Source organism: Athene noctua, chromosome 3 (genome assembly GCF_965140245.1).
Source record: "Athene noctua chromosome 3, bAthNoc1.hap1.1, whole genome shotgun sequence".
Lineage (NCBI taxonomy): Eukaryota > Metazoa > Chordata > Aves > Strigiformes > Strigidae > Athene > Athene noctua.
This window is the reverse complement of record NC_134039.1, coordinates 48,831,320-48,845,893: the sequence shown is the minus strand read 5'-3', so window position 1 is coordinate 48,845,893 and position 14,574 is coordinate 48,831,320.

Genomic DNA, 14,574 nt, shown 5'->3' with positions numbered 1-14,574 from the left:
AGCCTAAACATGAGACTGTAAATTAGCATGAGGTGAGTCTTCCTCAAGGTGCCTTATTAGAGTTGTTCTGCTTTGTTTAAATGCTCAATTTAGGTAATAAATATGTCTCTGAATGCTCCACAGAAGGGATGATCTCTCCTGTCCTGTGAGTATTCATTATTCCTGGAAAGAAAACAGTTGAAAACAGAGACAGATAAGAGATAACAGAGTAAGATACAGGCTCATACCTACAGAATATAATCTCTGGAATGGGATGTATTGTTAGCAGCCCTTCAGCTAGTGCCTGCAAACTGGTAGAGAGCATGGGCCCTGCTCCCCACAGCTTTGCAATGCATGCCCAAATCATGCCCCAGGAGTCCAGCAGACCAGCTAGCAGCAAATTCAATGCCTACTTATGTGATTGCACATGATGCTCATAACCAAAAAGCTTTAGAATTAGGGGTAAATAACATCAAGGATTAAGTATTTGACTACAAAATTGGAAATAATTATTAAAAGGTAGGACATAAAAAACTTTATTGGTATTTATCTTTTGCTGTAATTGTTACTAAAAGCCACCCAGCTCTTACTTTTGAGGTTAGTTCAACTTTTGCTGTCAGGGCATTTATTTTTGTTAGAGTCACTTATTTATACCTAGTGCAAATAAATCTTCAAGGTGTAGACTCTGTCACCCTGCGTATTTCTGTTAAATGTGAATGTAGCACTGTGCTGTAATTTCATTTTTTCTTTCCTGCTGTCACTCTCAGAGATGTTATTGCATGCTGCCAGTGTGTCCGTACCAATGAAGTACTACCAAGTGTACGTCCTTGAGGATGCTGGCTGAGGCACACCAGCTCCTGAAGCAGAATGTGTGTGGGAAGGCCTTTCCACGCTTTGGCAGCCCTCATTACAGCCACCAGCTGCTTTACTACACAGCAAAACTTCATTAACTGTAATTTAAGTAATAGCTAGCATACAGGCTAATGTGAATGCTCCATGAATAATGCAGTAGTTGTTGACTCTTTGCAGAAACAAGCTGTTGTGTCATTCCCAGCACTGTCGTTTCTGTCTGTGTTTGGCCAGAGGGACGTTCCTTCCCGTGTCGGGTTTGTTGTGTGTGTTGGGGTTTGGTAGTGAGGGAGGGGGCTACAGAGGTGGCTTTTGTGAGAAGCTTCTTGAAGCTCCCAGTCGGACCCACCTCTGGCCAAGGCTGAGCCAGTTAGCAATGGTGGCTGCATCTCTGCAATAATTAAGAAAGGGAACCTGGGAGGAGGAGGGGTTGTGATGGAAATACCTATGCAAACGCCAAGGTCAGTGGAAGAAAGGTGGAGGGAAGTGGGGAGGTGCACTGGAGCAGAGATTCCTCTGCAGCCCAGGGTGAGAGGTCAGGCTGTCCCAACGCAGACCATGAAGGTCCACAGGGACCAGATGCCCACCCAACGCCAGAGCAGGTGGCTGTGCCTGAACAAGGTGGGAGGACTCTAAGGGAAACCCATGCTGGAGCAGTGTGTTGCTGAGAGGACTGCAACCCATGGAAGGGAGCTGGAGCAGTTCGTGAAGAACTGCAGCCTGTGGGAAGGACTCACATCAGAGAAGTTCACGAAGGACTGTCTCCCATGAGAGAGACCCCATGCTGTAGGAGGGGAAGAGTGTGAGGAGTCCTCCCTCTGAGAAGGAAGGAGCAGCATAAACAGTGGGTGATGAATTGATTGCAAACCTCATCCCCTGCTCCCCTGTGCTGCTTGAGGGGAGGAAGTAATCAGGAGCAAAGCTGAGCCCAGGAAGAAGTGAGGGGTAGGGGGAAGGTGTTTTTAAGATGTGGTTGTATTTCTCACTGTCCTACTCTGTTTGACTGGTAAATTAAGTTGTGGTGGTATTCAAATTAAATTGATGTTATTTTTTCTTCCCCCTCACTGTCTTTTACCTATGGCCATAATGGATGAGTCATCCTTACCTGTTCTTGTCTCAGTTTCTGAGGCTTCTCCTCCCCATCCATGAGGGGGAAAGAGTGAGCAAGTGGCTTTGGTCGTGCTCAGTTGCCCTCTGGGTTTAAACCAGGACACATCCACACTGGGCTAGTTTTTGGGGGCTCCATAATTTTATTTGAAATAATACCCCTCGTTTTCTTCTTACCAGCCAGGCATAGCAGCCACATTGGCATTGGGCTGCATTGCTTGCATGTGGGGCTGACAACAATCAGATAAAGTGTAGGCTAGTCAAATCGATATCACTTTCCACTGTAAAATAGAACAAGTTCTTACAACAGTCACTCTTCTAAACATCTTACCTCTAAATTTTCAGTTACACAGAATTTAGTCATGTTCCTCTAGCTGAATTTAAGCCTGTTACAATTATTTCTACACTGTGAACGGGATAAGTGATTTATTACTGTGCATTACTTCTCCAATCCTTCATAATGGAACAATCAATTTTTAGATGTGTGTTTTGCAGAAAGAATGAAGCACTGATACTATGAAAAATATCACCAGAGACTACAGCTTTTATCTCTGCTGAAAAAAATGATGACAAAAATGCTTTCAGTGGGACCTGGACCAAACTGCTGTATCTGAACAGATGCTGAGCATGGCCTACAATTAACAGCTCCTCGAGCTGTTGCATCAAGTCAACAGCTATCAGTAATGTTTATTCAAGTGTAGACTAAGCCATAGGGATTCTTCAGTGCAGCAGACATTACAGGGTGGCTGAATATAATTGAAGTTTTCTGTTGTGGTATAAATAACACTAGTAGTGCACAAGCAATAGTCCATGTTGGAACCCAGACCTTCAGAGCAGCTGAGTCAAAATTTCCCCCTGGATGTTTTATTCTGAGATTTTAAGCAATAATTTGGTGCATGAATGAAGAAAATCTCATATGGGTATTTTAGTGTGTTTATGGATAGTTGCAGTGTGCTTCATATGAAAGTGTTTTTTTCAAAAGTGAAAATTCTGTATTTTATGAAAAATAGTTGAATTATTTCCATTGACCTTACAGTAATGTAATATTGCAGTGTGTATCAACCCAGCTAGAGATGAGTTGGCTTGCAGAACAAAACCAGCATTTAAGTGAGAAAATCTGAACAGGCAAGCCTTGAAATTGCCAAATCAACATCATCTCATTTGCTCAGTGCAGAAATGAGATGAAACATTCCTTTACAACTTTTAAAATAGAAACTTGAAATGTTTTGGCTGAAATTAAAATACTGAAGGAGGGGGAAAAAAAGTCAATTAAATTGGTCATTGTAGCTTTGCTGCTCAAATGAAATGCAGGAGGTGTTTAAAACATGTTTGCATGTCTGCTTTTGAAGAAGAAAGAGTGGCTATTTCTTCCCCTAACCTGCTCAAGGACAGTTTGATGAAAGATAGCAAAGAAAGGATGAGGGCTGTTAAAGGTGACCCATGTCTGAGTCCTTCACCCAGTGGAGTAGGGCTCAAGCTCTGGAAAGAGCACTCACCCTTAACCCCTAACTCCCTGTCAGTTCTGTCCTTCAGAGGCAGGGAGAAGAAAGTAACAGACTGAACCCTGTCACACTCCCCTCAAACATCAACAGGTCAAAAATGTCTACTTGACAAATGTGGCTACCTGACAAATACAATTCCTGTTGATTTTTATACTCATCAAAGTGCAAGTATTCCTCATTCAGTGAACTGATTAATTAAAGGGAGTACAATGTATAGATTGAATGAAGATGAAAAATTGCCTGTGCATACTTGTCATTAAGGAAAAAGGCAGCAATGTTGTGGTGAGAAGCACAGAACCCATGGAACTTGCGACATGGCAACATGCTTGATTGTGAAGCTGGAAGTTCAGCTCTGTCTTTTTACAACTTCTCAGTGCCTCTGTGTACATACAGCATTTTGCTTAATACAAGCCGCTAATTTCTAGCAAGCATCACACTGAATTGGTTTTAGTCCTAGGATTTTTGTTTTTTTTCTGGTTCTTTGAGTAACGGTACTTTTCCCATGTGCTCAGGATGGTCGGAAAGCATCATTAGTGCTGTCTAGTACAGGTAGTCTGGAAGAGAACTGCCCTGTGTTCTTTTTTACTGAGAGAGACATGAGGGAGCAGCAGATGTTCATTATTTATTCTCTTGAGAGGGTTTCAAACAAAAGAAAAGGCCATCTCTGTTACCTTCCCTGAAATACTTCCCTTTCTGCCAGGCTATTGGCTGTTTGCTATGGGAACAAGCTGTGTCTGACCTTTCTGCCAGTTTTCCTGTGACCCTCCTCATCAACGGGATGCTGGGTTTTGGCAGCGGTAGAGCTATGTGACAGTTGCTGATTTGGGACACAGGCTAGCATTACGTGCTTCTTGCATCAGGAAGGAAGAGCAGGACTGAGGCTGGCGTACAGGTGGTACAAGAAGGCACCAGTGGAGCCTTTCTCTTTAGCCTCTGTCCCCATAAGTGTTTTGGTGCTGCATAGCGTGTGAATTTCTCTGTTGCTTCTTTAAGCACACAGTTTTAAGCCAGTTCTTTGACTTGGGACATTATAGAACATGCAACAAAAATATCTTGCAGTTACTTTATCTTATGATAATTTTGAAGGAGTGTGAAGAATTTTTGTGTGCCTAAACCAGCTGCTCTGGAGAACATCAATCTTGTCACCTGGACCTGTGAATGTTTCTGTGCATCCCTTTTGAGCTCTCTTACAGTACATAATTGCTAGTTATCACCTCCTTTTGGCCTTTTTGAAGAAAAAAATGGTCAAGAAAATATCTTCGAATTGACTTAAAATTTAGTACTGTAATGTTTGTTCTTCCACTCTCCCCACATGGCTGGGGATGAGTCTTCTACACACCCGTGCTGCCTGCTATAATTCCAATGCATTCTCATTTATGGGAATTTATGAACAGTTCACTGGTTCATCAGGGATATTCTCCAGAGAGAATAAGCAAATAACGCAGTCCGTGCCCTTTCAGGTACTAGAGCATTGAGCATACTCCAAAGTGCTTCCCGAACAGTCAACACCTGCCTCTAGCGTGGTAGTCAGCAGGAGGAGCTGTAAAGCCATCACCAACTTCTCCTGACTCAAGAGCAGTACTAGTAAGCAATGCATTGCAGGCAGCCTCAGACCTGACTTTCTCATTGACCTCTATTTCATTTCCTATGTTCATGCACAGAGCTGGAGAACTTATTTGTCTGTCTCCTATGGGCTAGTCATCACTGTGATACTCTTAACATGTAGCAGACTTGTGGAATGGATGTTTTTAAAAGCAGCAGTAGCACTTGGCTTGGATACAGAGATCAGAAACTTTCATCGTTCTGTGTTTTGAGAATAGCTAAATGGATAGAAGTCTGCTTGCCCATGGCCATTTGTGTTTGAATCTATCCCTAGCATTAAGAAGTCAAATATTTTTTCCATGTTCCATGAAAAAGCGAGTGCACTTTTCCATTTTGACACAGACATTAGGCATTTTTCTTGAATGACTACCCAAAATGCTTCTAAACAACATTTAGTCATTAGCAGTTTGTATTATAAAATGCTATTTATTATGAGTGGAAATATGCAAAATTTCCTTAAAAGCTGACTTGCAAATGGTAATACAGGGATAAATGAACAGTTGATGAATAAGTCCTTCAGAAGCAAGCTGCTTTAGAAACACTCCATAAATTTTCCCCATTACCACATTTAAAAAACATTTAAAATAATTGTTGGAAGTCACTGAGTGCTGATAACTCTGCTTTATGAATGTGGGCTAATGGAGTAAAGTGATAATTATTTAGCTGCTGTTGCATTTTAATTCAATCACACCATGGCTGTTACAGTACAGTGCAGCCTTTGCCTTTTTATTTTCTATAGGTGAATAAAATCTGCTTGGTGGTCTCAGGTAATAGCCCTTTCAGTACATTGCTAGACTGGGGGAAGGCAGGCAGAAACAATGCTAAAGACTGTAGATGCTTCTGTGATACCGAAACATCCCTGCAGTGCACTTCAGCGGAGTCTGATTTTCAAGTCCTGTCACAGTCAAGAGGGATCAGAGCGTGACTGTCACCAGAGCCACCCATGCAGGGCTGGCAAATGTGGTGCTGGACCCATGGGAGCAGGAAAGAACGGTTGCCTTAGGCCACCTCAGAGCCACTCAAGCCTCCTGCTGACCCTGTGGCACGTCTACCAGCCCGTTGGTGATCACTGGGACGCCTCAGGGCACCCACAGCACCCCTTCCTGGCCATACATGGGCAACTGCTTTGACTGCAAAGCCGGGGTTGTGCTTGCTTCCACTTCACAGCCTTTGCCAATGAACTTTCTGTTGAGGTGGTTACATGCTAGTAAAGGCAATTTTAATGAATTTACACTTGCTTTTGTACTCACTATTTCCTCTCAGAAAGTTGAGCAAGCATGAGGTAGCAGCATATCCCACTTAGAAGATGGATAAAAATGATTGTGCCTATCTCAGAGGTGACAGAGAGCAAAGGTAAGACTGGTGCAGCCAAAACCATCCTCCTAAACCTGCCCTCTGCAAAGCATCTCTCCAGTGACTGATAACAGGGACCCAAATGAAAAACCCATACGCAAAGAAATGAAATGTGCTGGTTGAGTATAGCCACATTAAACTAGGTATTTCATTTTAGCAATACAGTGAGAACCCAGTCTATGGGTTATTTAGTACTTATTGAACCCAGGTGGTTCTCAAGCATATTCTTGGTCACTTGCTGAAGTGCTGTGATGTCACCAAGCAGAGTCGCGCTGATGTGCCAGCGGCCTTCACCACCCAGGCAGAGCAGAAATCTCCATGGCAATTCCCAGTTCCAGTACTGGTGTGCTCAGAGATGTATTAACATGTAACCCCATCACCACTCAGGTAGTTTTCTCATTTCTGTTAGTTGGACTCAGACCTGGACAAGATGCAGAATCAACTGAGACTCTACAGGAATTAAACTGCAGTATATTGTGATATACAGTATATTGCAAGGAGATGCTCATATGCTCTATCTGCATAGTCTTTAACTATTGGAGAATGTTAATCTGTTTAAAAAGCTGAAAAAAATCTATTAGTCCATGTGAGCTCTGCAGTGACAATGAGAAGTATTAAAATGTCATTAAAATGCCAAAAATCACAGCAGTCAAATGCATCCTTCTCTGAAAGGATACTCATAGTGTCTTGTCCCATGTAGCAACATCAAATTAGAAGTAACTGAAGAGTCATTCAGAGTTCCTCAAAACCTAAAGAAAGAAAGATACAACTTGAAACACAGCAGCTTGTAAATGGGCTGGATGCACAGCTGAATTGAGGCCACTGGGCCTCCAATGACTCGATACACTTTATGAAATCATTCTGTTAAATCAGTCACTACATTTAGAAGAACAGTTGTAAAGACCATTATATTTCAGTGAATTCACTGCAGTGCTTGGCTAGCTCTAAAATAATAGTGTTTAAGAACTATCACAGAAAAGTAAAGCATAATTTTCAGCATTTCCACTTGTAGAGTTTTACATATTTCATGTTGCATACTGCCGTGATCTCTGTTGTGCCCTGTGGTTTTGTTTGCAACTGTGATAGCAAATAGGGTCTGAAAATGGGATCTTTGAAAGGCTGTACATCTTTTTATTTCTTGATTCTCTTTGTAGCTGCAATTCTGAAAGAATATTTATTTTGTTTCATTAAAGATTTTATAGCAGACTAAGTGTATTGGAAAACCATGTCCTCTAGTGGTAAACTGTTTAGCTAACTATGCATTTGTCCATAGCAGCTGCAAGCCTGCATAGCTAATTCCTTCAGAAACGCTAATGCGTCACGAACACGTGCATTTCAAGAGCTGAGGTCTGCTGCCTCATCTTGTCAGTGGAAAGGGTTTTATGAATCAATATCACTTTGAATTTTAAGAACACTCTTGACAGAGCAGATAGTTTTCTACTGGTGTACAAAAAATTATTGGCTTCTATGAATATAACTCTACTTTTTTGTAGTACTAGGTGGAAAAACTTAAGGGAGGAAAGGAAAATTTCGCAAAGGAAGGTTGCTAATGTTTGAAAAAGGAAGGTCAAAACTGAGAAATGAGAGGTCTGGAAAAAAATTACATAATTAATGTTTTGGTGCTGTACATAAACACAATTACCTTGGCAAAGGTTTTCTCAACACCATCCTGAGTACCATGTCAAGCTGCTACCTACTGACAATTTTGTAGAGGTTTTACTCATGCAGTGGCCCAACCTCATCAATGCTGCATGCTAGATACCCATTGAGGAGCACCTCCTTGGGCCATGTATGAAAAGTATAATTTGCCACTGGCAATTTAAAGATCCCCATGGGGTCATCCTCACCCCTTGATGTGTGCGTGTGGGCTGCTTGTGTGGCCCAAGCACTTGGAAAATTTCACAAGCACTAATTGCTGAAGCTCCTTGCCTTCAGCCCCCCACGAGCCTGTGGCTCATGTGTGGCTGCTCCGCTGCCAGCTGGACCACTCTGAGCTATTTTCCACCTGCCGCCAGTCCCAACTGGCACAGAACTGATCTTGGAGCATCCCTGGACTTGCTTTGAAGTAATGATGCTTTTTACCATTGACTTCAGCCAGCTGGGAGTGAAGCCCTGCTCTGAATTCATTTAATCAAGAGTATTTTTCTCCTTTCTTTTTTCGGCTTTGCTTTGTAGCTTGTTTTTCTTCTTTTGTGGATATTAAAAATACGCAATAAAAAGGTTCTGTTAGTGTTCAAGACACTGAAAATCAGAGCTTTGTTGTTCCCTGGAAGCATTTTCTGAACTTTTTCTGCCTGACAGTGCCAGTAGATTTTCCAGAGCCAATAATCACAAAATGTCACTGTTGCTAAATGGGGACAACAAATTTTCAAACAGTTCCATAACAAGATTTTACCAGACATTAAAAAGGTCAGGCATGAACTGTAAATAAATTCTCATCTCACAGCTATATGCCTCTTTAGTTAGAGAGTAAATTATCATTGAGATAAGCAGTCAAGCAGTTATTCTCCTGTTTTGTAATGTCCCTGTATTTTGCTAGTTAGATAGTTGGGCTCTAGATAAGAAGGCCCTGTTGAAGTATAAAATTTCTCTGCTGTAGAAAGGAGTATGAAGAAAATAAACTTTAGAAATAATCTTAGATCTTTCCATATAGGTTATATAGTTAGGCATCCCCTTTCTGTGACTTTCTGGAGCTCTCTGGAACAATGTGAGTAAACATCAAAAGAAAGGTCTAAGCAAAGGGATGCTTGGAAAGCAAAGCCTTCTTCCCCTTTTCTCATTTGTACTGTGGTGAACAGGCACTCTGGTTTCTTCTTTGAGAGCCTTATGGATTTGTGCCTGTGCCTGTGCCCCTGCCACGAGGACACCCAGTGCCAGTGCCAGTGCTGGAAGTAGAAGGAAGGTGCAACAATCTCATGTCCAGAGGAAGAGGCATGGCAGAGGGATGCCCACATCCCACCTCCTTGTTGAGACTGAAGGGTCTCACCATGTCTGCAGGTCAATACAAGTTCAGGATCTGCTTTTGGGTACAGACAGGACATGGCTTTCAGTTGAACTCTCTGTGCTCTCTCAGCACCTGTAAGAACAAATCACTTAGAAGATCCCAGAGATGTCCAGACCACCACATATTCATGAGCTGTTTTGGAAAATGGGTAGGCTTTCTCCAGTGTAGAAGTGATTTAACCAGCTCTGCCTTTTATCCTCTCAGAGCTGGGGCCAGTGAGAGCACACTTTGAACGTGGCTTGCAGATTGCTGGGGCTGGCTGGAAAGCTGGGCTTGTACCCACAGCTTCCTTGCACCCAGTGGAGAGCTGGGTCTTTGCTTGCCTTTTTCTTAGGACTCATGTGCCCCAGGTGGCTGCCAGTCAGGATTGCCCAGTGGGAAACTGGCTGCAGTTCTTTTTCCTGCACACAAAGAGGATGTAGCTGGTGGCTTTCTTTGGTCTCCACCACTGCCACATGAGCCTCAACTTATATTCCAATAACAGTGAAAATACAAACTGAATGGATGATTTGCCATCAGGATTCAGACCAGAGTTTGATTCCTTATGTTAAAAAATAATGGGTCACCAGCTGTATGTAATTCACCTCAAGAAGACTTGACAAACAGTTTGCCAGGGAGATCATAGGACGAGGGGAAGTGAATTAACTCCAAAATATTGTGGCCAGAAGTGTGAGCTCCATGCATGGTAAATTTGTATGGAATTCTGAGTATTTGATATCATGCCAAGGGGGAGAGGGAGCTCAAGTATTCAGACATGTTTGTGTGGACAGGTCTGATCTCATGTTCACTGCAAATCTCTTCAGACCCCAGGTACTGATTTGAGTGCCACTTCTTATTAACAGCTCTATCAAGTGTTGTGTATCATTGGAGCTGTGAGACTGTAATTTTGTCTAGTGCAATCTTTTCTCTTCTACTTGGGAAGTCCCAAAGAGTTCTTCCTGCACTTTAGCAAAACTTCTACTAAGTTGAAGCCTCTATCTAAGTTAATATACAGGGAAAAAGAATCTTGTATTTTACCCATAACCTCCATAACCATCATTTCCTGTAGGATTTAAAAGACATTTATGGAGAAGGATCAGTGGAGGAGAGGTCTTGGAGGAGCAAGATGGTCCTGCCACCACCAGCTCCTCTCCTGGTGATCAGTAGTGCATGTCAAGGAGTGATTTTTAGGAGAATAAAGGAAGAAGTGAACAATATGAAAGTTTAGATGAGGAAAGAAATGAAAAGTATAGTCAAAGAAGGACTTGGGAAACAAGGAAAAGAGAGAGGCAGGAAAAAGGAAAAGATGGACTGGTTTGAAAATGGCAGGAAGGGACAGAACAACTGTGGGAGACACTGGTAATGAAAGAAATCCATCCCAGAGCATTAGGGCCCATGCACGCCAGCTAGCTCCGCCTTTGTAGGTGGCAGTGGAGCATCCTGAAAGGTTTTCGTCACAATCTTTGCCACCCAGGCTGGCTGTCTGGGGAAACTGGGATTAGCAGCACATGTGGAAAGACAAGTCTGTCATTGCAAAGACTTTGCTGTGAATTGTTCAGCCTGTCAAGGTGACCTGTTATCAGGGTTTTGTGGAGCAGCAAGGAAAAGATGAAGAAAGGCAATTATTTCTCATGTATTACAGAGTTTCTGTATGGCCCACAGGCACTCCTGCTGAGGCCACCTGAAGATTTACACTGTGGTTGTAACAAATTAGATTTTTCTGCATTCTTCTGTATGTAGTAAAAAAAAATATTATGTGTAACATCCTAGCAGGTAAAATAGAAATTTTCTGTAGATGTGCTACAAGTGTCCATTAAAACATACAATGCTGCCCCAGTTTGCATTGTGCAGAGCATTTCATCACCTTGTAGGCTGAAAAATGCTCCAAGGCTGACTTTTCTAAAGGAAGAATTCTTGTGAGATGAAAAAAAAATTAGATGAAGGCTGCAAACTTAAGAGGCATCTTGTCTTTGATGTAAATATATTTGCTTTGGTGGAGAAGAAATTTAAGATACAGGAATGAAAGTTTTCCCAAGTATTCATGTGGGGCACGTAGTTGAAAGAAGATGAGAAAACTGATAGAGCAGAAAGTTTTTCAGAACTGGTGGCCTAATCAGAAGAAGAAAAAAAAGTTTTGCAACATTTTCATCGGCCAAAATAACTTGTTATATGATTAATTGATTAATTGCCATGTTTGCATGCGATGAAATAATCTGTACTGACACAAGATAGGAAAGTGATGCTTTGATGCTGCTGGAGCTGATTTTACCCAGAAACCCTGGTAGATATTCACATGTGAGACATCTCCATGGACCAGCCAGCATGGCTCAGTGTAAGGACTGGGATCTGGCTGTGCTGGTGCGTAGGGATCTGCTGCCCTTGCTATTTTGTTTGGCCCAGGCTTTGTGCCAAGTTAAAATGGGATGCTCATGAGGGCAGCACATACATCACTGGGTGCAGCAAGGCCCCAGCAGGGAAATTTTAAGGGATGGTGCCAGCTAGCTTTGCCCTGGAGCTGGAGTTGTTCCTCTCCCAGCGTGTCTGGATCAGCTGCACAAGCTCCTGCTTGGCTGTGACCACCAGGTCTGGGAAGCAAACCAGTAAGCCAGCCTGCCTGCTGAGCCCTGCTGAGCCCAGACCTGGAGTGGCAGTGGAAAAGCCAAAGGTGGTTTTCAAAGGACTCGTTTGGAAACTAGTTGTAATTTTAATAACTGATTCCTCTGAGCCAGGCCAAACCACCTCTGACACCTCCCAGAAACCTGTCTTAGAAAAATTACGCAGTGCCCTATTAACTCAGCCCTTCTGTCAGGTGTGTTTGTATGTGAACACCAGCCCTGTTGTTCAGTGGGGATGAGAGCTTGGCTCACATCCTACCCAAGTGCTGTAGCTGGCAGATCACTGTGCATAAATAGTTCTTCCAAAGACAACCACCTCCCTCTATAGGGAAGATTTATTTCTGGAAAATGTTTCTAAGTGTGATTATATACCATCTGACATAAATTGCCCACACAGAGTAACTGGACAGTTGGATGATCAATTAATGCTGGCTGCTTTCTACCCTATTGTTTCAGAGGTATCAGGTAATGGATGGTTCATATGCTCTACATATTATATAAATAATTTAGTTTACGTCTAGGAAAATATGTCTTGTCTGTGAAGCAGAGAATTACTGGCTGTGTGGCTCAGAGATGGCTCTAAACCATTTCAGTCAAGCGTAATAAATTAGGATACAGTGAAAGAGTTTATTTTCTTCACCATTGCCATTATTTGATTCAGCTACTGCAAAGCTCTGTGTGAAATTCTATTGCCTGCACAAATAATACAACATAAATTTTAGAGTAAAACACAAAGAAATTATGTAAGATCAGAAACAATAGATGTACTGCTGTAGGAAGGCTTCATGGGATATCTGCTCACGTGGTTTCAAAGAAACAGAAGCTTCATACTGCCTTTACTCAGATAACCAAAATTTTATGGCTTTAAGCTCTTACTATCAACTAAATGCCCTAAAGAGGGACTTTTCCCTAGAAGAGATGACCAGAAGCATCACCCAAAGCCTGAACACACTTGAAGTCAATGTTGAAATTTTGCTGAGTTACAGAATGACATGATTTTTCCCCAGATGTTTCTGTTCTTTACTAAAGCATATGGCTACACTTCTGAAAGCAGCTGAATTACTATTGCCTAAGAAGTTGCCATCCCATACTGGGATGCTTAGTTTGCCTTAACAGTGATTTTTTGGATGCATTTGATTATGTGACTGTAATAGGGGAGTCTTTAGATTAACAGCTTGTAAAGAAAACTTGACTTCCCTCAGAGTTTTCTATTGTTCTCTTTTCCTTTGATTAAGCACCATTTCTGTATGGGGGCAGCACCTAAGAAAATCTTCTTAATTAATTTAATGGATCAAATTATCCACATTTCTGTCCCAGTCTTCTTTGTTACAATGCATAACCTTTGTTTTTACAAACAGTGCATCAACAAGTCATAGCTATTTCTTATTCTAACACACCTTAACCACCCCCAAAGCAACACTATTTCATCCCTCTGTGTACTTACAGCATACAGCAGAGTGGGCTGTTATACCCATAAATGAATTGCATTATCCATAGGGGATGTTAAAAAGATAATGAAAAGTTAATGTGGTATTTGCTTCTTTTTTATATACTCATTAAAATGATTCATAACCATGGTGTTTATCTAAAAACACAATTAGAATATTAGATTGTTTACTTTTGATGTGGTATGTGTAATTTTGTAGGAAGACAGAATACAATTTCAGCCCGGCATGTAGGGAACTGAGAGAACAACTCAAGTTGTTTCTCAGTTAATTACTGTTCTCATTTCCTTCATCCCCTCCCTGAGAATGTCTCTTACTTAGAAAGGGTAAGTACAGTATTATACTGACATGTACCATCTTACAATGTTGAATTGGTGTTGTTTCCATAGGAAATCAAATCTACTGAGTGTTTCAAATGCAGACCAGTGGTTAGAAACCAGGTCAAGTGACGGCAGATCTGTGCTCCTGGTGGGGCTGTTTGTGGGTGGTGTGAAACGAGCTGATGGGTGTACCTTAGGATCTCAGCAGTGAGGTGTTTGTCTCACAGACAGCAAGCTAATACAGTCTGGGTGGGAACCTACTAACACCCCACAGACCTCCTCAGTCACAGGACAGCCAGCCCTATGGGCACCGCTGAGTGGGGGTGTTTTCAGTGGTAGGAAATCACCTACTTTCCAAGTCCAGCAGCTTCTTTCCAATTTTGGGACCCCGTGTGCCTGGTTCAGCAAGTTGGTGAATCACGGGTGGGACTGGGCAGTGGTGCATGAGATACTGGGTTGTGGATCTAAGGGGACAGTGTGACACTGCCCTACAAATGTGTGAGACAAGCAGATGTAGAGTGAGAAAGACACCTTGTGTGAGCCTTGAAGGGTCTGAAGGGCAGCAAGAGAGTGTGGAGGAAGGCCATGGGCATGACAGCATCCCTGTAATTTGTGGGAGAGTGGACACGCATGTCCTCTTCTACGTCATCCTTGATGTGGTGGAGGTACGTGCTCACCCTCTTATCAGGCACAGGCTGGGATCTTCAGGCACACAGGGGCCCTAAGGGAACCAACAACATGAACAGATCCTACTTTTGGGACTTGACCCAAGGTGCCTCCCTGGATTTGCAGTAGAGCATGGTGTGGGTAAAGGATCGC